This window comes from Populus alba, chromosome 1, assembly GCF_005239225.2.
Source record: "Populus alba chromosome 1, ASM523922v2, whole genome shotgun sequence".
In the NCBI taxonomy this organism is placed as follows: Eukaryota; Viridiplantae; Streptophyta; class Magnoliopsida; order Malpighiales; family Salicaceae; genus Populus; species Populus alba.
This window is the reverse complement of record NC_133284.1, coordinates 22,831,824-22,845,128: the sequence shown is the minus strand read 5'-3', so window position 1 is coordinate 22,845,128 and position 13,305 is coordinate 22,831,824.

Here is a 13,305-nt window from a genome sequence, read left to right as displayed (position 1 = left end):
AATTATCGTAATTGAGATTTTATTCAATTGAGATCATTTTCTTTTTATTTAATATTCAATATTCATAATTTATTTTTTAATTGTAAAACTATTCAATTGATTAGTTGTAAAAATTATATGTTGTAAAAATTACTGTAATTTAATTTTTTGAAATTAATTATTGTTTTATTGCTATTATTATGGTCTATGTAATAACAATTTTGTATTTGTATTGAATTGTGAGATTCTTTATTTTTGATGAAATGGGTATTTTTATTTTACAGAATATATCTTCAAACTTTTTTATGTTGTGTTATGGTGGTACTATTATTCCTGATACGAATGATGTAAAGTTGCAAGTATTTATTGCTTTTTATAGGCTAATTGTCATGTTGATTTTAAAGTTGTCTTACATATTATGCATTTTCATACTTAATTTATATAAACATGATTTAATATCGTTAATTAACAAATAAACATATGAACAAGTTGTTTAAAATTTTAAATCATCCATTAACAACTTAAAAAATGCACATAAATAAAAACAATGTTTAAAAAACACATGCATTAATTTGGGATTATAATTAACAAATAAAAATAATGTTAAAATAGCTTATGTTTCAATTATAGGTTTGAGGTTTGGTAATTTATGGTTTTGTTTGTCCATTGGTTGTGGTGGTTTAGACTTTGTGGTTTTGTTTGGACTTTGATTATGTTTTATGTAAAATTTTGGGGTGGGTTGTGCTGCTTGACACACCCGTTATTGATAGTAGCAGTTGGTTAGCAGTTGTAAACACTTGCTATTGTCATTAGTGGTTGTTTAATATAACCACTATTACCATTAGTGGTTGTTAATAAAACCGTGTTTTTCCAATAGCAATTGAGTAAAAAATATGATGTTTCCTAAATACTTTTCTCTCTTATACCATTTCTTAATATTTTTATTAAATCGTGCTAGTTTGATAAAAGATCTGCCTTTGAGAACCCTCATCAAACATTTAAAGTAGGAATAATGCTAAAAATTATAGGCAAGATTCAAAACATTGATCATTCTTCTCATGGAAGGGTGCCGAGTAAATCGCTCATTATATGGATGTCCTTATTGGGATCAAATAATAATATTTTTGAGCATCATTACATGTAATGGGTGGGCGAGACCCACCACCTTTAACATATCAATAATAGAATTGTGACAAAGTTTAGTGGGTGCTATAGCCGCTATGTATAGTTTATAATTTGTAAAACCAATGATTGATGGACAAGTAATCATGTTCCAAAAAATTCAAATAGTTTATGAGCAAAGTATATATATGTTGGATAATCGATTAATCTTTTGATTTTAGCATTATAATCCTGTTTTTTTTTTTTTTTTTTTTTGCATGGTAGTCGATAGCTGGTACATAGTAGACCAAAGTAGCTAGTGAGTGATACCTATAAAAAATCTCTTTTGATATATTTAAAGACTTTTAGATGTTTAAGTAAGTATCATTTTAAAGAAAGAAGACAATGATATTATATAGAGAGATACTTTTGAAAATAACTATGCAATAGAGAATGAAGATTGTGAATATGGAGTTTGAAGAATTCATGATGTATTTATTGCTCATGATATTGAGTTGTTTAATGTCATATATGCAGTGAAAACAATAAAAAAAATTATTTAAGAGTCCCTAGGATCTCGTTAGATAGATCTACAGTTATTTATGGATTTATTACCTGAAAATCTAATTTTCTTTGGCTTTGAATAAATATTTAAGGGCTAAGCTGTTACAAACTACAAGCCATCAAATTTTTCGACCTCCAACGGTAACAACACAAACCACCAGTGAGAAATCTCCTAAATCATTATTTAGAAGAAAGGGATTGCTATGTTTAGAGTGCTAGCTCTTTATTATGTGACTTACATAGTTTTTCTAACAGACAACAACTAAAAAAATAAGAGGCATAACTTTCTATTTATAGAGAAATCTGAAAACCCTATAAAATAGCAAAATATTAATTTACCCATTGAATAATATTCATATAATAATTCAGGACAATTTAGAAATTAGCTCATTCAATTCCTTACTTGATTTTTCTAAATCTAGAAATATGATCCTTATATTAATTATAATCTAGTCTTTAACTTCTAAAATATATAATCAAGTCATAGTTACTTAAATCATCCCAATTTAATTTATTACTAATGGTTTTTAATATGTGTGACCCATTAGGTTTCTAATATGTTAGCTCAAATATAAATTCTAACTCTAATTAAATAAAATTAATTTATTATCAATTCAACAATTGATTAATTTATATTTGAATATCAAATGCATCGTTTAACAACATGTTATGATCCCTCAAATATTAGAAAAGTCATTAGCGGTTTGACTTAACCTTTCAGTGACTAGTTTTTCAATGTAATTAATATATTTTCATCAATACTGTTTCAATTTAACATTAAAGCATAGAGTATGTCTGTTATATTAAATCATGTTTGTTATCTATATAATAGTCATTGATCATTTGAATAAGATTTAAAACTTTTCATATTACATTCCACCTTGGCCAATGATTTCTCAGTAAATACTATTTGAATTTAGATGGAACATTTTCCCTAATTCATCTAGGGTGATGAATCCTCTCTTAATCACTTAAGTACTCTCATATAGTTCATGTTATATCCAATGCCTGTCACTTCATCACTTCGGTTAAAATAACATGTGACAAGATCAAAGCATATTATTAAAGTTTAGATCTCAATTTTAATTGTGGGTTGCATGACCACGTGATCATGAGGTTCACATAGAGTAAGGCTTCAAGTGTCATATCCTTTTGAAATTTTTGTTTTCCCAGTGTTTGTTATGTTTTTTCAGTGTTTACATTAATCATCATCTTCTTCTTCTTCTCTGTGTTTGCGACATATTAGTGAAAAAAATATAATAAAGCTTTATTTTTTCACTATCTCTAAACATATCAGTTGCATAAAAGTAAAAAAAAAAAAAAAAACAGAGAAAAGAAAATAAAAGATGTTATTCAAAGCATGTCGCAATTCTGTGGCAAAAACACAACTCATAAAGAACAATAAGCAAATCACCTCATAAATAATTTCAATTTCATTTTCTTCTTAATGGGGGTGAAATTGGTCTATATATTAAATTTGGTCTTATTTAGATATTTTTTTCTTGAGATTTCAATTCAAGGTTTAATTTTGCCGCAAATTGATTATACATAGGTTTCGATACCTAGACATAAGAGAATGAACTATAAACTGAGATTTATAGTAACATATTGAATTTCAGGTCATTTTGATTTTGTTAGGTTTGAGTTTCAATTCTAGTGCTTTAAAATTGCATAACAATCATATTTGCGTCAAATTACAATATATGTTTGTCTACTATTTGTTTTGACTAAATCATTTTTTTCTATTATATTTAGGTTATTTAAGAGTCAAATAAGTGTTTTTATTGATTTTCTCTTCTGTTTTATTTCATGTCTTTATATTGTTCATAATTCATATGAATTTATATTATTATTCATGAAATTATAATCGTAATATTGTTTTTTTTTTCTTTATATTTATTACATGATGCTTTTGGTCATAGTAGCCAAGGCACATAAGCAGTTTATTAAAATATAGAAAATTCATTGTATGCATGAATGATAAATTATTTTCATAACAAAGTAGAGAACATTCCATCTTTAACATGAATAAGTTCTTTTTACTCCAAGAAATTATCAATACACAACTATGTCAAGCAAATATATTTTTAATGAATTGCTTCAAAAAGTTTTTCTATCTAAAAACTAGTGCTTTGTTTATGTATTTTATCTTTTATAAGTATAAGAACACATATTTTGTATTAATAGAATGTTTTATTTAACAAAAACTTATCATGACTTGAAAAGTAAGTTCAAATAAAAAAGCAAGAAATATATTTATGTTTTGATAATTTTATGCTATTTTATGTGAAAATAAATGAATAAAAAAAAAATTAGGCATTTCATTCTCAATGAATATTCATGGGAACTATATTTTTAAAAAAAAGTGATGCATATTAGTTTCATAATTAAATAATCATTCATTAAGTAATTATGAAAATTATCATTTAAAACCTCTAACATTATCATTAAAAATATCTAATATTATTTGAAAAGGTTTGTGAGAATTGAATATTTATTTTATTATTTTATTATTATAAATTTTTATTAAATTAATTATTCTTTTACCTTTTCATATAATCTCGTAAAAATTATAAAGGCATGTTTTTTTTTATTTTTAATTGAAACTTGGTTTTCATATTATAATAATTGTTTATAAAATTAGGCTTTTAATAAAAAAAATACATATTTTCTTCAAAATTAAAAGGAATACATTAATAAAGAATGAGATTTTGATTAAAAAATATACTTTTCCTCTTTAATTTAAATCAGTGAAATTATTTATGAATATTTATTTTAATTGCATTAAGTGTTAATTCATCATGCTGCTGGTAAAAAAAAAAACATTTTTCCTCAAAACAAAAAAAATAAATGTGTTAATAAAAAAGATAAATTTTGACTAGAAGTACACTCTCTCTCGTAAATTTGAGTTAAAAATACGAGTGAACAATGAAGTTAATTTAACATAAATTTCTACCTTACAAACACATGTTTTCAAATTTTGTGCATATGTGGCCAGTGTTGAACTATTTTTTTTTTAATATATAAAAATAATATTTAGATACTACTAATGTGTTTTAAAATTCTAAAAAAAAAATAATAATCTACAAATCAAGTCTAAAACAACAACAACAACAAATAACAAATAACAAATATATTGAATTTATAAAGAAAAACGTTATAACGATGACCAACACAAAAATAATACTTGATAAAAAAAATTATGAATTCTCAATTCTAAAACAACCCCATAATAAAAAAAAAATAAAAAATAATTATGTTAACTGAGTTTGCATGACAACCTTACGACTATGATCGTGAGGCTGTGATAACCTTATATAAAACAAATAATAATAAAAAAAGAATTACTCCTAACATTCTATATCTTGCTCTTTTTTTTTTTTTGCCATTTTATAACTAAGTTTTTAAATATTATACTTTGCAACTTGAAATTTAAAGGTATTTAAAGGTAAATAACATTTTATATTCTTAGGAGTTGGAGCTAGAAAAACTAAAAAAAAAAGTATTTATTTATTACATTTAAAATAATTACTAAAAAGCCAATTCTTCTCAAAACACAATCCTGTATAAAATAAATAAATAAATAAAACCCTAGCCCCCTGTATTTTCCATCTTCTTCCCCTCACCCTTCTGCACAGCCACTAGCCCCTGGCCCATCTCCTCTCACGGATACAACCATGGTTTATTAACAAAGAATTCAAAATAGGGTGGTCATATGAAGCAAAAAGATTAGATTGTTTCTCAACAAAACAAAACCAAGTTGCCATGATCGTTTTCTTTCTTCTCTTTTCTTTGGTGAAATTTTTGGTGGAGACTCTTTGTGGCTATAGAGGTCGAAGGTTTTGCAAAGTCTGCTAATACGAGAGAAAACAATTATTGTTACTGGTTGTGAGTTTGAAGAATACTAGGTTGGTTGATTGTTAGTGTGGAAATATTTTTTTAGGAGGAAGAATCTGATACTTTATAGAGAATGGTGAGAGAGAAGAGAATGTTAAAGGGTAAAGATGAAAAATATTTAATTTTAAAAAAATAATTACAAAAAAAAAAAGAGTTGAGTAAATATAAGTTAACCTGCCAAGAACATTCTCACGCTACTAAGTTGATGTTAGCATTTTTAAAGAACTAAGAAAAATCCGAGACTTTGGTCATTACACGACTTGTTTCAATAACCATAATTAATTTAATAATATGATTATGAGTAAGGCAACAACAATAAATAAACTAAACTTAAAAAAAAAAAAAGACAATGATCAACTAAAAAATAAACACTTGCCAATATTATATAAATATATCCTTTCAATATTATTAAAAGGTCTTCATGATTTTATTGGATGACAAAGTAAGAATTAAATTAGAATGTGATAACTTCATAAATATAAAAACAAAAAAAATCAAAATATCAATTTCCAGTAAATCAAATGTTAAAAGATAAAATAAAAAAAATATACAAAAAGAATAAAAAAAAATCCAACATAAGTTCATTTGAGTTAGTTTGCAAAATTCGCGTTTGGTCATGAGATTGAAATAGCATCATAAAAAAAAATAATTAAATAAGACTACAAAACTTAAATCTTATACAACCCAATGTTGAAGACTGAAGTTTTAAAAAAATATGACAAAAAAAACTCAGTCAACGTATGTTAACTTGCCAAGCTTGCGCCACGGAACATGAGACTGAGATAATTTCATAGAAAGAAAAGTAAAAAAACACATGAAGCCCAATCCCCAACCAACTCACTATTAAAAGATAAAATCAAGAAAAATAATTAAAAAGAATCTAAAAAAAGACTATAGTCAACTTGGGCTAATCTTTAAAATCTATGACCCAGGTCATGAGGACGAGAGTAATCCTATAGAAGACAGATAAAAAAACATGAAACCAAATTCCAAATCTATCAAATGCTGAGGGGTGACACTTAAAAAAATTCAATAAAAAAGAATAAAAAATAAAATAAATAGTAATAAAAAGAATGAAGACCAAGTTTGATATAAAAATAAAATGAAACTAAATGATGATGGATGAAATTGAAAACAAATTAAGAAAAGTATAAAAAAATAGCAATCAAAAGATGAGAATCTAATTTGATATAAATATTAAATGAAACCACATGTCAACTTCTACTATTTAGCGTGGATGCACATGTCAACCAAGTTACCTACTATTTACCCTAATCCACCATATTTATTTTGGTTTCAATTTTGATCACTTAACTCTTAATTTTTTTACATAAACATAATTTTATTTTTCTAAACTAGACATTAACCAAGGAATGGAATTTTCCCTCAACATTGAGAGAACTCCATATCTAGGCATCCAAACAAAACTACTAAGTTAAATCCCAAATAAAATCAGTGAAAGGATCAAAATAGAAGAAAAAAAAGTCTAGTTACATAAGAAAACAAACTTCCCTTGACCAAGCAAATCAGTCACTTATGTTAGCAAAAACAAAAAAGACTCGTTATTTGTTTAAGTTTTGAATTCGGTCCTCAAAGCTCTAATTCTTATAAATCAATAAAATAAAATTTTATTTTTCCAAACCAAGCATCAAATGAGTGATATAATATTTTCCTGACATTGAGAGGTCCCTATAGAAAGGCATAAAAACAAATCACCATAACTAATCCCAAATCAACATTATATTAAAGGATCAAATTTAAAAAATAAAAATAAATTAAGGGATCAAAGTGAGAAAATATTTTTTAAGATCAAAGAAAAAAGAGATTTCACTGGAAACACTACAAGATTTCATAATTTTACCGACGGACCTATCCCGTCGGTCTGTAATTCATAGTTCGTTGATAATTTTTTTACCGATGACATCACAGAAGGAAACCGTCAGTTGACTTTTCTTTCTTTGGTAATACCTCATTCCGTTGCTACATCGGTCGGTAAAAAAAAGCAATTGCCAATGGTTTTACTGACGGAAATTGTGCGCCAAAAAAAATATTTCCGCTTGAAATATACCGACATATTTATTTTGTCAGTGAGTGTGTGAAATACCGACAGACTATTTCCGTCGGTAAACTCGTCAGTGATTGTGAAATTTACACTAAGCTACTGTGAAATGCCGACGGATTAATTCCGTATGTAAATTCATTGCTAAGATTGACATTTCCCACTCTCTGTCAAATGCCGACGGATAAAACCCTCGGTGAGTATTTTTAAATATATTTTTTAAAAATTTATTTAGAATACATAATATAAAATTATATAAATTAATAGTAAAAAAACCAATTATGCAAATAATTTTTTTTATTAAACATATAAAAAAAAGTTAAATAATATTCATTACAAATTAAATGTGTTTTTTAAAAAATATTAAATTAACTATTAAAATTAAATAATATTCATTACAAATTAACATAATGGTGGAGCTGGAGGAGGAGGAGGAGGCTGGTTGTTATACGACAAAAAAAGAGGAGGCGCACATGGATCACATCTCTATGATGTCATGTTCATGACTATTTGGCGAAGCTGTTCATGATTCGCTTTGAGTTTTGTATACTCCGCTGATAGGTGGTTGTATTTTTTGGTGAGCTGAGCCACGTGTTGCTTCATGATTGTGCATCAAAAGTATCATTAAGTCTTTTAGTTTACATATGTATTTATTGTTTTTATTTGGGTTTTTTTATAATAAGTGATGTGCTTTTTAGTAATGAAGTTTCTTTTAATATTTCGATAGATTTTTGGAGCTTAAATGAATTATTTCAGAAAATTCAGCGTCAGAATTCGGAACAAAGAATTGAAGAGAAATTTAGTTGAAGATTGAAGCAAATCTTGGTTCATATAAATGCTCCAAATTTGTCCCAAAAATCAATTTTATTCCAATTCTAGAAAAGAATATCATATGATCTATTTCAAGCCCAAACTTGCCTTATGTTGTGTGCAAACTTCAACCATCAAACACTCAAGGTTTCAATGTTAATCTTAGCCCAAATAATAGGTACATTTGTATACTTATTTGATGCTTAAAATCAGCCCTAAATCAGCCTCCAAATCAGCCCAAGCACAATCCATTATCTTACATGTCCACACAACAAATAACATTTGATTTATTTTAGGCAATTCATTGATCTAAGAAGGCAAGCACATAGATGGAAAGCTGGAGGGGACATTGTGACATTATTTTGGGTCAAAAAGAAGAAAGAGACAGCTCATAAAGGAGGAAGAAAAACGTGCACCAAAGTGTTCTCCAAGCTGGCCTGATTTAATTTTCGAGAACACCTTTTGGTGTTTTGCCCATAACTTTTTACTCAAATGTCCAAATTAGCTATTCTTTAATGCTATGGAAAGCTAACAGAATTTCCTATAAATATGTATCTAATATCCATTTCCAAGGGAGGCTTCTAAGAGGGTCAAATTTCTGTCCAAAGTTAGAGTCAGATTTGTGTTAGAAGTTTTACCGAAATTCTGTTGTGTTCTTCTTTGTAGATTTCAGTTCTTTAGTTTGTAAAACTTATTATTTTAGTTTGATTAAGTTATTTCATGTTTATTAAAGTGTTCTTATATATAATCATGGTTGGCTAATCTCTTTCTTGGATCCAAATCAAGGATGATGGTGATTGAGGTGAATTCTTTAAGATATGAATGAATCATAATGTTTATCTTCTATTTTCTTCATGAATGTTTTATTATTGCAAAGAAATTTTAGAAATCATTTAGGTAATGTTATAATCTTAAATTTTTATGCACAAACCTTAGTTTTGGTATAGAGATTGCTTGATTCAATGTTTTACTTAATATGAAAGTACTTATTCATTCTTAAGCAATAATCAATCTTTATCTTTTTAAACTTCATTGTAATATCTTCCGATCTAATATCACCATCGTTGATATTAGGTTGGGTTATCTTATATATGTTGAAGAAATCACCAACACATAACCATTAAAATTGATTTGGACCAAGACTTACTTTTTCTTGTCATTTAAAATCTATTTACACTTTTTCATCTTTGAAAACAAATCCAACAATTATTTTCAACCAAGTTATTGTTAATTTAATTTCTCTTGAGTTTTTTGTTGTTACCTAGCTTAATTTCCAGATCTAGCTCTCTGTGGATATGACCTCGATCTTACCGAGTTAATTGCTACATCGCACACTTGTGCACTTGCGAGTTAAAACAAGCCGATCATAAAAAGCGGTCAAGCACTTCAAGGCCATGAACTCCTTAGATTGGGTGCTCGATACTGATTGGGAGCTCCCAACGATTGAGATACTACGGGCCACCCGCAAGTTCTCATCCGTAGTGTTGGAGAGCCCGTATACCTGATTTGTATCAGGTCCATCGGATGATTCAACCTCCATCCACAAATCCGGATTGAATTCCAGATGGGTCGAAGGATCGTCCCCATATCTCTCCCTCAACCGGCTATTCTAGGTTTCCTGAAAATAAAAAAGTAATCATCATATTCAATTTAATAAAAATAATAACTTACAAAATAAAATGATTGAACAAACATACCACAAAGGGTTGAGCACGATTGTCAACGAACGGTTGCGCCCTCTTTTGGCATTCTTGACTTCGCACGTGCATCTCAACAAACAGCTCCATTGGGCTCGGCTCACGTCCAAGAGATATAGCCTATAATGATAAAAAATTAATTAACAACAAATTAATTTAACAATATATTTCATTTAAATTAATCTTATCATCCGTTTCACATGTGCAGCAAACGGAATGGAGTCGCTAGTGTGCATTGTCACCAAGCCATGAATTGGCCGATTCCAGTTGCTAGCATTGGGCTGTGAGCGTCGTGTGAACCACTCAGACTTCACGTGCTCAAGATAGAGTGGTCATATATCTGTGGGGATGTATATCGGTTTGAAATCCCTCCAAATCGCCATGTCGTTCCAGCCTTGGAGACCATTATCTCTCGCACTTTTTTTTTTACCTTTTTTGTGCTTCATACAAAAAATCACGCAACCTACTTCTATAGCGAGAAATTAGATTTTGAAACATAAATTTTTTTCTAAAAAAATCTTGTATTATTTTTGATGTTACCTAGTTGCCGCGTGATTTTCCCACACCCTCCTCACAACAATATCATGCACATTGTCCCAGTCGAATTTGTCCTATGTATAAATAATTAATTTTAAATAAAAATAATAATTTATTTACAATTATATTAATAATTTATTAGAAATAAGCTGGAAATTATAAATTAACACCAACCTCAAATCTGTCAAACCATGCATTGATTTGAGGTATCCATTCAGGATGTCTGGATACCTGACTCCATTGAAATAATAAAATCTCCATCGACGATTTAAACACCGATGATAATACTCGGGCGGCCTCAATATTTGTGAACCTAAAAATAAATTAAATTAATGAAATATTGATTAGTTGTTCATAAATTATGTTAATTTTTTTTTAAAAAAAAACTAAAAATTTATCAAACTTACATTGAAAGGTTGTCCTTTCATTGTGCCTTGTACTTGCGGGTGAATTGATTCCACTGTGAAGGCACGCCGCCTCTGCACTGTGAAACCACCCTGGAAGAGGCAACATTGGTTGACGACGCAGGTGGCGCAGGTGCCTCTTTTGGAGAGGCACCTAAGGATATGTCATCCTGGCTAGAAGAACTAGTTGCGACCATACATGAGTGATGAGCTGTGGATTTTGTTCTACGCATCTACACAATTTTTTATGAATAATTATATAATTAAATTCGAATGTTAAAAAAATTCGACAACACCTCCCATATACTGGATACTACCCAAATCCACAAAATTGCAAATATTGACAATAGCCACAATCAATTGACCCCATATACTAATATTGTATATAACATAACATTTATACAAATAACATGCACACTAATTACAAGGTAAATTCAACATTAATAATTACAATTCAACAAATTATTCAATTATTATGGAAAAACAAACAATAAAATATATTCAATAAATTCAAAAAAAAAAAAAAACTCTAGACTAACAATTAAAATCAATGGAAATAATTAAACACAAATCATGCAATAATAGAGTAAAATTACTAATTATTCCAACATATTCAATTACTAATTACAAGGTAAATTCAACATCAACAATTACAATTCAACAAATTATTCAATTATTATGCCAATACAATAATAAAATTTATTCAATAATTTTTTTTTTAAAAAAAACTATAGACTTTAGGAATGAAATATGCTTACCTTAATAATGTGTTTATTTCAAGACTTTATCTACATTATAAAAATACAACAAAATAAAAAACATAACAAAAATAAAAATAGCTAAAACAAAAAAAATCCTTAAAGTAAAATGAAATAGAGGAAACACATACCTTTTAATTTGATGAACATTCAGAAGGAAAGTAGTTTAGGCTGCAAAGATTGCAGATAAAAGTCTTGAAGGAAATGAGAGGAAAAAAAATCAAAATTGAAAGGTGAAGAACGAAGTAGATGAAAAAATAAATTGAAGGGGCGGTCGTTGGCATTTATAGCGCAGTTTTACTGACGGAAAAAAAATTTTATTTTAAATTATTCCGTCGATGAAGTTTCGAAAATCCGTCGGTAAATTTTGAATTTCGCGCCAATATTTTTAATTACCCTCCATATTTTCGCGATCCGTCGGTAATTTCATCGGCAATCTGACGTGGTTAGAGATGCATTTAATGCACCGCCCTTTGGAATTCACATAATTTGTCGGTGATTTTGTCGGCAATATTGACCCATCGACAACATACCGATGAACTGGAATCCGTTTGCAAATTCGTCGATGATTGTGGCATTTGTGGTGATTATTTTTCAACTCTTTGTGAAATGCTGACGGACGGGAGTCCATCTGCAAAGTCGTCGGGAATTGTGGCTTTCAAGTAATTTTTTTTCAACTTTCTGTGAAATGCCAACAAACCTTAGTCCGTTGGTATGGATGTTAGTGATGGTGCATTGTACAAGAAAAATTATATTTGTGTTGCCTATTTACCTTCCTGCAAACACTTAAATGATAATTTGGCCATCACACAAAACAATAACAACAGTGCTTAAACAATACATAAACTTATAAAATAAATATTTCGTGTTACAAAATATATTATTCATAATATATATTACATGAAAAAAATGTTTAACACGAAGCTTCATTCTGATAGTTAGTCAAAATTTTCTTTTTCTTCGTCGTCAATTGAATAGTCATCACCTTCATCGCAATCTTCAATATGAATATCATCATCTTCATCGACATTTGCTTGTTTGCTAGAGTTCAAAACAACATTCAACTCCTCTGCATGAATATCAACAAGACTATCATAAAAAACATGAAAATTTGAATTTTCTTCCAAGTCAATCGAAGGAGCAACTCGATATGGTTCAACCAACTCACTAACTTGAAAGACTTCATCTTGCACACTTGTGTCTTTGTTCTTATCTTGAACAAGCTCGACACGGCCTCTGGGTTTCATTTTTAAAATGGACAACCAATCCACTCTTGATCGATCCTTTCTAAAGGAAGGGGTGCATGTGTAATAAACTTGTTGACATTGCTTTGCGAAAACAAAGACATCGTTTATGTTGTGGAGTCTAGCTTTTGAGTTGATTTTGACCAGACCATAGTATGGATCAACTCTAATTCCTTTGTCAGTCGTGTCATACCAATAGCATTTCAATAAAAACACTATATTCTGCTCGCTATGATATTGCAGTTTGACGACCTC